This window comes from Euprymna scolopes, chromosome 23 (genome assembly GCF_053919585.1).
Source record: "Euprymna scolopes isolate OS-2025 chromosome 23, ASM5391958v1, whole genome shotgun sequence".
Lineage (NCBI taxonomy): Eukaryota > Metazoa > Mollusca > Cephalopoda > Sepiida > Sepiolidae > Euprymna > Euprymna scolopes.
In genome coordinates this window covers 57,708,775-57,719,597 of record NC_136504.1, presented here as the reverse complement: position 1 = coordinate 57,719,597, position 10,823 = coordinate 57,708,775, and positions in this window count along the sequence as shown.

The following is a 10,823-nucleotide window of genomic DNA, read 5'->3' as shown; positions in this document are numbered from 1 at the left end:
GAATCTGCACTATTGAAGTAAATGAGTGCATGTTAATCTGCACTGTTTAAGTCAATGAGTGCCTGTGAATCTGCACTGTTGATGTTAATGAGTGCATGTGAATCTGCACAGTTGAAGACAAAGGGTGCATGTGAATCTGCACAGTTGAAGACAAAGGGTGCATGTAAATCTGTACTGTTGAAGTCAATGAGTGCATGTTAATCTGCACTGTTGAAGGCAAAGAGTGCATGTGAATCTGCACTGTTGAAGTAAATGAGTGCATGTGTATCTGCACTGTTAAAGTAAATGAGTGCATGTTAATCTGCACTGTTGAAGACAAAGGGTGCATGTGAATCTGCACTGTTGAAGTAAATGAGTGCATGTGAATCTGCACTGTTGAAGTCAATGAGTGAATGTGAATCTGCACTGTTGAAGTCAATGACTGCATGTTAATCTGCACTGTTGAAATAAATGAGTGCATGTTTATCTGCACTGTTTATGTTAATGAGTGCATGTGAATCTGCACAGTTGAAGACAAAGGGTGCATGTGAATCGGCACTGTTGAAGTAAATGAGTGCATGTGAATCGGCACTGTTGAAGTCAATGAGTGCATGTTAATCTGCACTGTTGAAATAAATGAGTGCATGTTTATCTGCACTGTTTATGTTGATGAGTGCATGTTAATCTGCACAGTTGAAGACAAAGGGTGCATGTGAATCGGCACTGTTGAAGTAAATGAGTGCATGTGAATCTGCACTGTTGAAGTCAATGAGTGAATGTGAATCTGCACTGTTGAAGTCAATGACTGCATGTGAATCGGCATTAACGAAGTCAATGAGTGAATATTAATCTGCACTGTTGAAGGCAAAGAGTGCATGTTAATCTGCACTGTTGAAGACAAAGGGTGGATGTGAATCTGCACTGTTGAAGTAAATGAGTGCATGTGAATCTGCACTGTTGAAGTCAATGACTGCATGTAGATTTGCACTATTGAAGTCAATGAGTGAATATTAATCTGCCCTGTTGAAGTCAATGAGTGCTTGTGAATCTGCACTGTTGAAGTCAATGACTGCATGTGAATCTGCACTGTTGAAGTCAATGACTGCATGTGAATCTGCACTGTTGAAGTCAATGAGTGCATGTGAATCTGCACTGTTGATGCCAATGAGTGAATGTTAATCTGCACTGTTGAAGTCAATGGGTACATGTGATTCTGCACTGTAAAAGTCAATGAGTGCATGTGAATCTGCACCGTTGAAATGAATGAGTGAATATTAATCTTCACTGTTGAAGTAAATTGGTGCATGTGATTCTGCACTGTAAAAGTCAATGAGTGCATGTGAATCTCCACTGTTGACATCAACGAGACCATGTGAATCTGCACAGCTGAAGTCAGTGAGTGCATGTTAATCTGCACTGTTGAAGTCAATGAGTGCATGTGAATCTCCACTGTTGACATCAACGAGACCATGTGAATCTGCACAGTTGAAGTCAATGAGTGCATGTGAATCTGGACTGTTCAAATCAATGAGTGCATGCGAATCTGCACTGTTGAACCGAATGAGTGCATGTGAAACTGCACTATTTATGTCAATGAGTGCATGTTAATCTGCACTGTTGAAGTCAATGAGTGAATGTTAATCTGCACTGTTGAAGTAAATGAGTGCATGTGACTCTGCACTGTTAAAGTAAATGAGTGCGTGTTAATCTGCATTGTTGAAGTAAATGAGTGCATATTAATCTGCACTGTTGAAGTAAATGAGTGCATGTTAATCTGCACTGTTTAAGTAAATGAGTGCATGTTAATCTGCACTGTTGAAGTAAATGAGTGCATGTTAATCTGCATTGTTGAAGTAAATGAGTGCATGTTAATCTGCACTGTTGAAGTAAATGAGTGCATGTAAATCTGCACTGTTGAAGTAAATAAGTGCATGTTAATCTGCACTGTTGACGTAAATGAGTGCGTGTTAATCTGCATTGTTGAAGTAAATGAGTGCATATTAATCTGCACTGTTGAAGTAAATGAGTGCATGTTAATCTGCACTGTTGAAGAAAATGAGTGCATGTTAATCTGCACTGTTGAAGTAAATGAGTGCATGTTAATCTGCATTGTTGAAGTAAATGAGTGCATGTTAATCTGCACTGTTGAAGTCAATGAGTGCATGTTAATCTGCATTGTTGAAGTAAATAAGTGCATGTGAATCTGCACTGTTGAAGTCAATGAGTGAATGTTGATCTGCACTATTGAAGTAAATGAGTGCATGTTAATCTGCACTGTTGAAGTAAATGAGTGCATGTTAATCTGCACTGTTTAAGTCAATGAGTGAATGTTAATCTGCACTGTTGAAGTAAAAGTAGTGCATGCGAATCTGCACTGTTGAAGTAAATTAGTGCATGTTAATCTGCACTGTTGAAGTAAATGAGTGCGTGTTAATCTGCATTGTTGAAGTAAATGAGTGCATAATTATCTGCACTGTTGAAGTAAATGAGTGCATGTTAATCTGCACTGTTGAAGTAAATGAGTGCATGCGAATCTGCACTGTTGAATTAATGAGTGCATTTTAATCTGCACTGTTGAAGTAAATGAGTGCATGTAAATCTGCACTGTTGAAGTAAATGAGTGCATGGTTATCTGCATTGTTGAAGTCAATGAGTGCATGTGAATCTGACCTGTTGAAGTAAATGAGTGCATGTTAATCTGCATTGTTGAAGTAAATGAGTGCATTTTAATCTGCACTGTTGAAGTAAATGAGTGAATGTTAATCTGCACTGTTGAAGTAAATGAGTGCATGTTAATCTGCACTGTTGAAGTAAATGAGTGAATATTAATCTGCACTGTTGAAGTAAATGAGTGCATGTTAATCTGCACTGTTGAAGTAAATGAGTGCATGTTAATCTGCATTGTTGAAGTAAATGAGTGCATGTTAATCTGCACTGTTGAAGTAAATGAGTGAATATTAATCTGCACTGTTGAAGTAAATGAGTGCATGTTAATCTGCATTGTTGAAGTAAATGAGTGCATGTTAATCTGCACTGTTGAAGTAAATGAGTGAATATTAATCTGCACTGTTGAAGTAAATGAGTGAATATTAATCTGCTCTGTTGAAGTAAATGAGTGCATGTTAATCTGCACTGTTGAAGTAAATGAGTGCATGTTAATCTGCATTGTTGAAGTAAATGAGTGCATGTTAATCTGCACTGTTGAAGTAAATGAGTGAATATTAATCTGCACTGTTGAAGTAAATGAGTGCATGTTAATCTGCATTGTTGAAGTAAATGAGTGCATGTTAATCTGCACTGTTGAAGAAAATGAGTGAATATTAATCTGCACTGTTGAAGTAAATGAGTGCATTTTAATCTGCATTGTTGAAGTAAATGAGTGCATGTTAATCTGCACTGTTGAAGTAAATGAGTGCATGTTAATCTGCACTGTTGAAGTAAATGAGTGAATATTAATCTGCACTGTTGAAGTAAATGAGTGCATGTTAATCTGCATTGTTGAAGTAAATGAGTGCATGTTAATCTGTACTGTTGAAGTAAATGAGTGCATGTAAATCTGCACTGTTGAAGTAAATGAGTGCATGTTAATCTGCACTGTTGAAGACAAAGGGTGCATGTGAATCTGCACTGTTGAAGTAAATGAGTGCATGTTAATCTGCACTGTTGAAGTAAATGAGTGAATGTGAATCTGCACTGTTGAAGTAAATGAGTGCATGTTAATCTGCACTGTTGAAGTAAATGAGTGAATATTTATCTGCTCTGTTGAAGTTAATGAGTGCATGTTAATCTGCACTGTTGAAGTAAATGAGTGCATGTTAATCTGCACTGTTGAAGTAAATGAGTGAATGTGAATCTGCACTGTTGAAGTAAATGAGTGCATGTTAATCTGCACTGTTGAAGTAAATGAGTGAATATTTATCTGCTCTGTTGAAGTTAATGAGTGCATGTTAATCTGCACTGTTGAAGTAAATGAGTGAATGTTAATCTGCACTGTTGAAGTAAATGAGTGAATGTGAATCTGCACTATTGAAGTAAATGAGTGCATGTTAATCTGCACTGTTGAAGTAAATGAGTGAATGTGAATCTGCACTGTTGAAGTAAATGAGTGAATATTAATCTGCTCTGTTGAAGTTAATGAGTGAATATTAATCTGCTCTGTTGAAGTTAATGAGTGCATGTTTATCTGCACTGTTGAAGTCAATGAGTGAATATTAATCTGCTCTGTTGAAGTTAATGTAAGCATGTTAATCTGCACTGTTGAAGTCAATGAGTGCATTTGAATCTGCACAGTTGAATTTAATGAGTGCATGCGAATCTGCACTGTTTAACTCAATGAGTGCATGCGAATCTGCACTGTGGAAGTCGATGAGTTCATCTGAATCTATTCTGTTGAAGTAAATGAGTGCATGTGAATCTGCACTGTTGAATTAATGAGTGCATTTTAATCTGCACTGTTGAAGTAAATGAGTGCATGTAAATCTGCACTGTTGAAGTAAATGAGTGCATGGTTATCTGCATTGTTGAAGTCAATGAGTGCATGTGAATCTGACCTGTTGAAGTAAATGAGTGCATGTTAATCTGCATTGTTGAAGTAAATGAGTGCATTTTAATCTGCACTGTTGAAGTAAATGAGTGCATGTTAATCTGCACTGTTGAAGACAAAGGGTGCATGTGAATCTGCACTGTTGAAGTAAATGAGTGCATGTTAATCTGCACTGTTGAAGTAAATGAGTGAATGTGAATCTGCACTGTTGAAGTAAATGAGTGCATGTTAATCTGCACTGTTGAAGTAAATGAGTGAATATTAATCTGCACTGTTGAAGTAAATGAGTGAATATTAATCTGCTCTGTTGAAGTTAATGAGTGCATGTTAATCTGCACTGTTGAAGTAAATGAGTGAATGTATATCTGCACTGTTGAAGTAAATGAGTGAATGTGAATCTGCACTATTGAAGTAAATGAGTGCATGTTAATCTGCACTGTTGAAGTAAATGAGTGAATGTGAATCTGCACTGTTGAAGTAAATGAGTGAATATTAATCTGCTCTGTTGAAGTTAATGAGTGAATATTAATCTGCTCTGTTGAAGTTAATGAGTGCATGTTTATCTGCACTGTTGAAGTCAATGAGTGAATATTAATCTGCTCTGTTGAAGTTAATGTAAGCATGTTAATCTGCACTGTTGAAGTCAATGAGTGCATTTGAATCTGCACAGTTGAATTTAATGAGTGCATGCGAATCTGCACTGTTTAACTCAATGAGTGCATGCGAATCTGCACTGTGGAAGTCGATGAGTTAATCTGAATCTATTCTGTTGAAGTAAATGAGTGCATGTGAATCTGCACTGTTGAAGTCAATGAGTGCATGTTAATCTGCACTGTTGAAGTAAATGAGTGCATGTTAATCTGCACTGTTGAAGTAAATGAGTGCATGTTAATCTGCACTGTTGAAGTAAATGAGTGCATGTTAATCTGCATTGTTGAAGTCAATGAGTGCATGTTAATCTGCATTGTTGAAGTCAATGAGTGCATGTTAATCTGCACTGTTGAAGTAAATGAGTGCATGTTAATCTGCATTGTTGAAGTCAATGAGTGCATGTTAATCTGCACTGTTGAAGTAAATGAGTGCATTTTAATCTGCACTGTTGAAGTAAATGAGTGCATGTTAATCTGCATTGTTGAAGTCAATGAGTACATGTGAATCTGCACTGTTGAAGTCAATGAGTGAATGTGAATCTGCATTGTTGAAGTAAATGAGTACATGTTAATCTGCACTGTTGAAGTAAATGAGTGCATGTTAATCTGCACTGTTGAAGTAAATGAGTGAATGTGAATCTGCACTGTTGAAGTAAATGAGTGCATGTTAATCTGCACTATTGAAGTAAATGAGTGCATGTTAATCTGCACTGTTGAAGTAAATGAGTGAATGTTAATCTGCACTGTTGAAGTAAATGAGTGAATGTTAATCTGCACTGTTGAAGACAAAGGGTGCATGAGAATCTGCACTGTTGAAGTAAATGAGTGCATGTGAATCTGCATTGTTGAAGGCAATCAGTGCATGTTAATCTGCACTGTTGAAGTAAATGAGTGCATGTTAATCTGCACTGTTGAAGACAAAGGGTGCATGTGAGTCTGCACTGTTGAAGTAAATGAGTGCATTTTAATCTGCACTGTTGAAGTTAATGAGTGAATGTGAAGCTTCACTGTTGAAGTAAATGAGTGCATGTTAATCTGCACTGTTGAAGACAATGAGTGAATCTTAATCTGCACTGTTGAAGTTAATGAGTGAATGTTAATCTGCTCTGTTGAAGTTAATGTAAGCATGTTAATCTGCACTGTTGAAGTCAATGAGTGCATTTGAATCTGCACAGTTGAAGTAAATGAGTGCATTTGAATCTGCACTGTTGAAGTAAATGAGTGAATATTAATCTGCACAGTTGAAGTTAATGAGTGCATGCGAATCTGCATTGTTTAACTCAATGAGTGCATGCGAATCTGCACTGTGGAAGTCGATGAGTTCATCTGAATCTATTCTGTTGAAGTAAATGAATGCATGTGAATCTGCACTGTTGAAGTCAATGAGTGCATTGCACTTTTCACTTGTGAAGCTAACGACATGCAAGCATATGCTGAAAGTTATGTTACCCCCAAATAAGTCTTAAAATTTCAAGACATAAAAATACGTGCATATGTATAATTGTCGTTTTTTTTTTTTTTTTTTTTTACACAGTGATCACCACTTATCAAGGCCCGGAAGCCACTCAGGGATAAGGGTTATTGCAAGTACATAAAGTTAGTGAGGAGATTTGCTGAAGTGTTTACTTAAGGGGGCGGTTCATTAGAAATTGGTTAACATTGGACTTGAAGACATCCAAATTGTAGTCCGGAGGGAAGCAGGCAGACGGAACAGAGTTCCACAGGCGTGCAGTTCTAAGAAAGAAGCTTTGTTCATGGAATCCACGTTTTGATTTAGGCACAGATATAGAGTGGGGGAAATTTTTCACAGTGGATTCAGCTAGACGGGTGTTTCTCGTGAAAGATTTGCGAGGGGGGACCAGTGATTGGGGTTCAGACGAGCATCTGCCATAGAAATAACGATAAAACAAGGACAGGCTCGCAACGTCTCTTCTGTGGGCGAGAGGTTGCAGGGTAGAGAAAAGGGCATCCCCCACTAAGCCACGAAGTCTATTTTGTACTCTGTTAAGGCAGGATAGGCTGTTTTTAGCAGTTCCTGCCCAGATATGGCAACAGTATTCCATCCTTGGACGTACTTGGCTTTTATATAGATAGAGAATTGCATCAGTAGTGAGATATCTTCTGGAGCGGTAGAAGGATCCCACCATCTTTCCAGCAACCTTGGTGTTATATTCCTAAATACTTAGGAAATAAAGACAAACGTGAGTTACACCGAGTGGTATGTGTAATGGGGTTTATTTATAATACAGAAACGTAAGGCTGCTCGCCTAAGGTAAATAGAAGTACATAGTAACAAGTATGGGGAAGAAAGTCTGATAATCAACACGTAAGACTATCCGTCTTACTGCGACTGCTTGTCTGCCGCTGTCTGCCGCTGTCTGCCAAACAGTCCAATATATATATACAGTTTGTAACCGGTGTATAGCCAGTTATGTTCCTTCACAACACCTCCCCCTGAAGCTGAAATCTTCCTGATTTTAGCTTAAATATCTCTTCCTTTTAGGGTCAGGGCTTAATCTCCTGGTAACTTTTCTCTTTCTTGCGCTTTTCCTTCTGGTCAGCGTTACCCGGGGTAAAGGTTTCTGTCCAGCCCGTATGGTCGGTTCAGGCGAAATATTCATTGTTTGCGGTACACACGCTGGTTTTGGTATATCAAAAATATCGCACAATGTTTCCATTGGTGTCTCTTCCACATTTGGAGACAGTCTGGGACGTATTTGATTTCTGTGTCTTTTGCAGACAAAACTTAATCCTTGGATGGTATAGACCATGCTCCCAATCCTTTTTTTGATAATACCTTCAACCCACTGATTTCGTCCATTTTGAAAATTTTTGAAATATACATTTTCACCTGGGGAGAAGCACTTGGTATTAAGGTTTTCTTTTTTGAAAACTTTCTTTTTCTCTGGTAGCAGCCTATCGAAGACAGATCTTATCTTTCTTGCAAACATTAGCTCAGCCGGGGAAGAATTGACATTATTATTAGGATTTGGTGTCACCCTGTAAATTGCTAAAAATGTTTGAATACATTGTTCGTCTGTGTCCGTAGTAAGATTTTTCTTAAGTGCCCTTTTAAACGTATCTACAAATTTTTCGGCCAACCCATTCGATCGTGGATGGTACACAGGTGTTGTCATATGTAGAATATTTAGTGAGTCACAGAATTCTTTGAATTCATGAGCAGTAAATGCTGTTCCATTATCGCTCACTAAGGTTTTTGGCACTCCAAAACGGCTAAAAATTTCATTAAGCGCACTCACAGTGTTTTTTGCTGTTGGATGTCTAAACTTAAATATTTCTGGCCATTTTGAAAAAGAATCTACAATAATCAAGTAAAAATAACCATTTATAGGTCCCGCATAATCAATATGCAGACGTGACCAGGGTAGGTCCGTCTTTGGCCATGGCGTCGTTTTTACTGGAGGATCTCGAGCTGCTAATTGACATCCTCTGCATGTCTTGACACATTTTTCAACTTCCTTGTCCATACCAGGCCAGTACACATATCCTCTCATAAGGGATTTCATTCTCGAAATGCCCGGATGACCTGTATGAAATTCCTTCAGAATTTTCCTCTGTAACGTTAGTGGAATTACGATCCTCTCACCATACATGAGCACATCTTCACAGATGGAAAAAGGCGTTGTTTGATCTACCTTTTTATTTTTTTTTATCCATCCCAATTGATTTTTCATTTTCTTAATGAAAATGTCATTTACTGCCTCTTTTTTTATTTTTTCGAAAGTTACCGGAAGTTCACGTATCATATTACACATTGAACTTGTACATTCACTTTCGTCTTTAAGCGCAGCAATTACCGTTTCTTCGAAACTTTCGCTTCTTTTAGGGATCAACCGTGATAATGCATCTGCGTGTCCTAACTTTTTTGAGGATACATGTTCCATCTTAAACTGATAGTTTAAGAGGGTTACAGCCCATCGCTGTAATCGATTCGCAGTATGTGTGGGAATGCCTTTCTTTGATCCAAATATGGTAAGTAGGGGTTTATGGTCGGTTTGCAAAATAAAAGATCGTCCATGGAGAAATCGATTGTACTTTGTAATTCCAAATATTATCGACAGCGCCTCTTTTTCAATTTGGCTGTAATTTTTCTCCGCTGCAACCAACGTTCTTGAAGCATGGGCGATAGCTTTTGTCCTACCATCCTCATACTTGTGAAGTAATACAGCGCCAACACCGTAATCACTGGCGTCCGTTGCTAGTATTAGTTCCTTTTCTGGATTGAAATGTGCCAATGCTAAGTCTGACAGTAGACATCTTTTGATATTTTGGAAAGCAGATTCACATTCCTTATTCCAGTTCCATTTAACACCCTTTTTCAGTAACTCGTTAAGAGGAGCTCTTAAATTATGTATGTTAGGGATGTAAATTGCATAGTATTGAACTAATCCCAAAAACGATTTTAATTTTGTCACTGAATCTGGAGCAGGCATCTTTTCAATTGCTTCAGTCCTTTGTGGATCCGGTCTTCGACCCTCTTTGTCGATTATTTGACCTAGATATTTAATTTTTTTCATAAAAAAATCGCATTTTTCTGGGCTCAATTTAAAACCAAATTCCTGTATTCTTTTGAATACTTCTTTTACATGCTTCTTATGATCTTGCAAATTTTCACTTTTAATTAGGATATCGTCAAGGTAGGCCATTGAAAATTCCAACCCTGCCAGCATCGTGTCCATAATTTGCTGGAAAATAGCAGGAGCATCCTTTAATCCAAAAGGAAGCCTCTTTAGCTTAAAAATGCCCTTATGAGTATTTATGCCTAAGTATTTGGAGCATTCATCGCTGATCTTAATTTGCAAGTAAGCATCTGAGAGGTCTATCTTAGAAAAAATTTTTCCTCCGTTAAGCTTAGAGAACAGATCTTCTGCGGACGGAAGGGGATAATTATGGTCCAATAGACAGTCATTTAAACCCGTTGAAAAATCTCCACAGACCCTTATTCTGTTATTTTTTTTCTTTACATACACGGTTGGACTTGCCCAATCTGTGTGGTTAACTTTTTCAATGACTTCCAGTTGTTGAAGTCTATCCAACTCTTTTTCGATTGCGTCCATCGCTGAAAAAGGCACATTCCTTTTAGGTTTGAATACTGGAGTGGCATTTTTCTTTAATTCAAATTTTGCCTCTGTCTTTATACAGAGTCCTAGTCCTTCGGCAAAAACATTGGGAAATTCAGTTTTCAAATCCTTCAGGAAGTCTTCCCTTTGGTTTGCTTTTTCTGCAGTTAAAACGTTACAAAACGAATTTATGGGTTTCTCCCATAAATTAAATAGGACAATCCAATCTACCCCAAACAGGCATGTATTCTTTCCTGGTACGACGTACACTTTGGATTTATGAGTCTGGTTAGCGAATGTCACTTTGCATTTTAATTCTCCCTTGAACTCTAATCTTTTGCCGCACACACTTCTCGCCGTCTTTCTGGTTTTCGTTAATTCAGGTCGACCTATCCTTTTCCATATATCTTCATTTATAATACTAATATCTGCACCGCTATCCAGAAGCAATGTAACCAGATGTCCATTTATCCGAACATCAACATATTTCCGTCTTTCGCAGCTTTTTTCTTTATTCATGCGAAGCGTATTTACATTATCGGTCCCTTGTCTTTTCTTCTGGGCACAGTA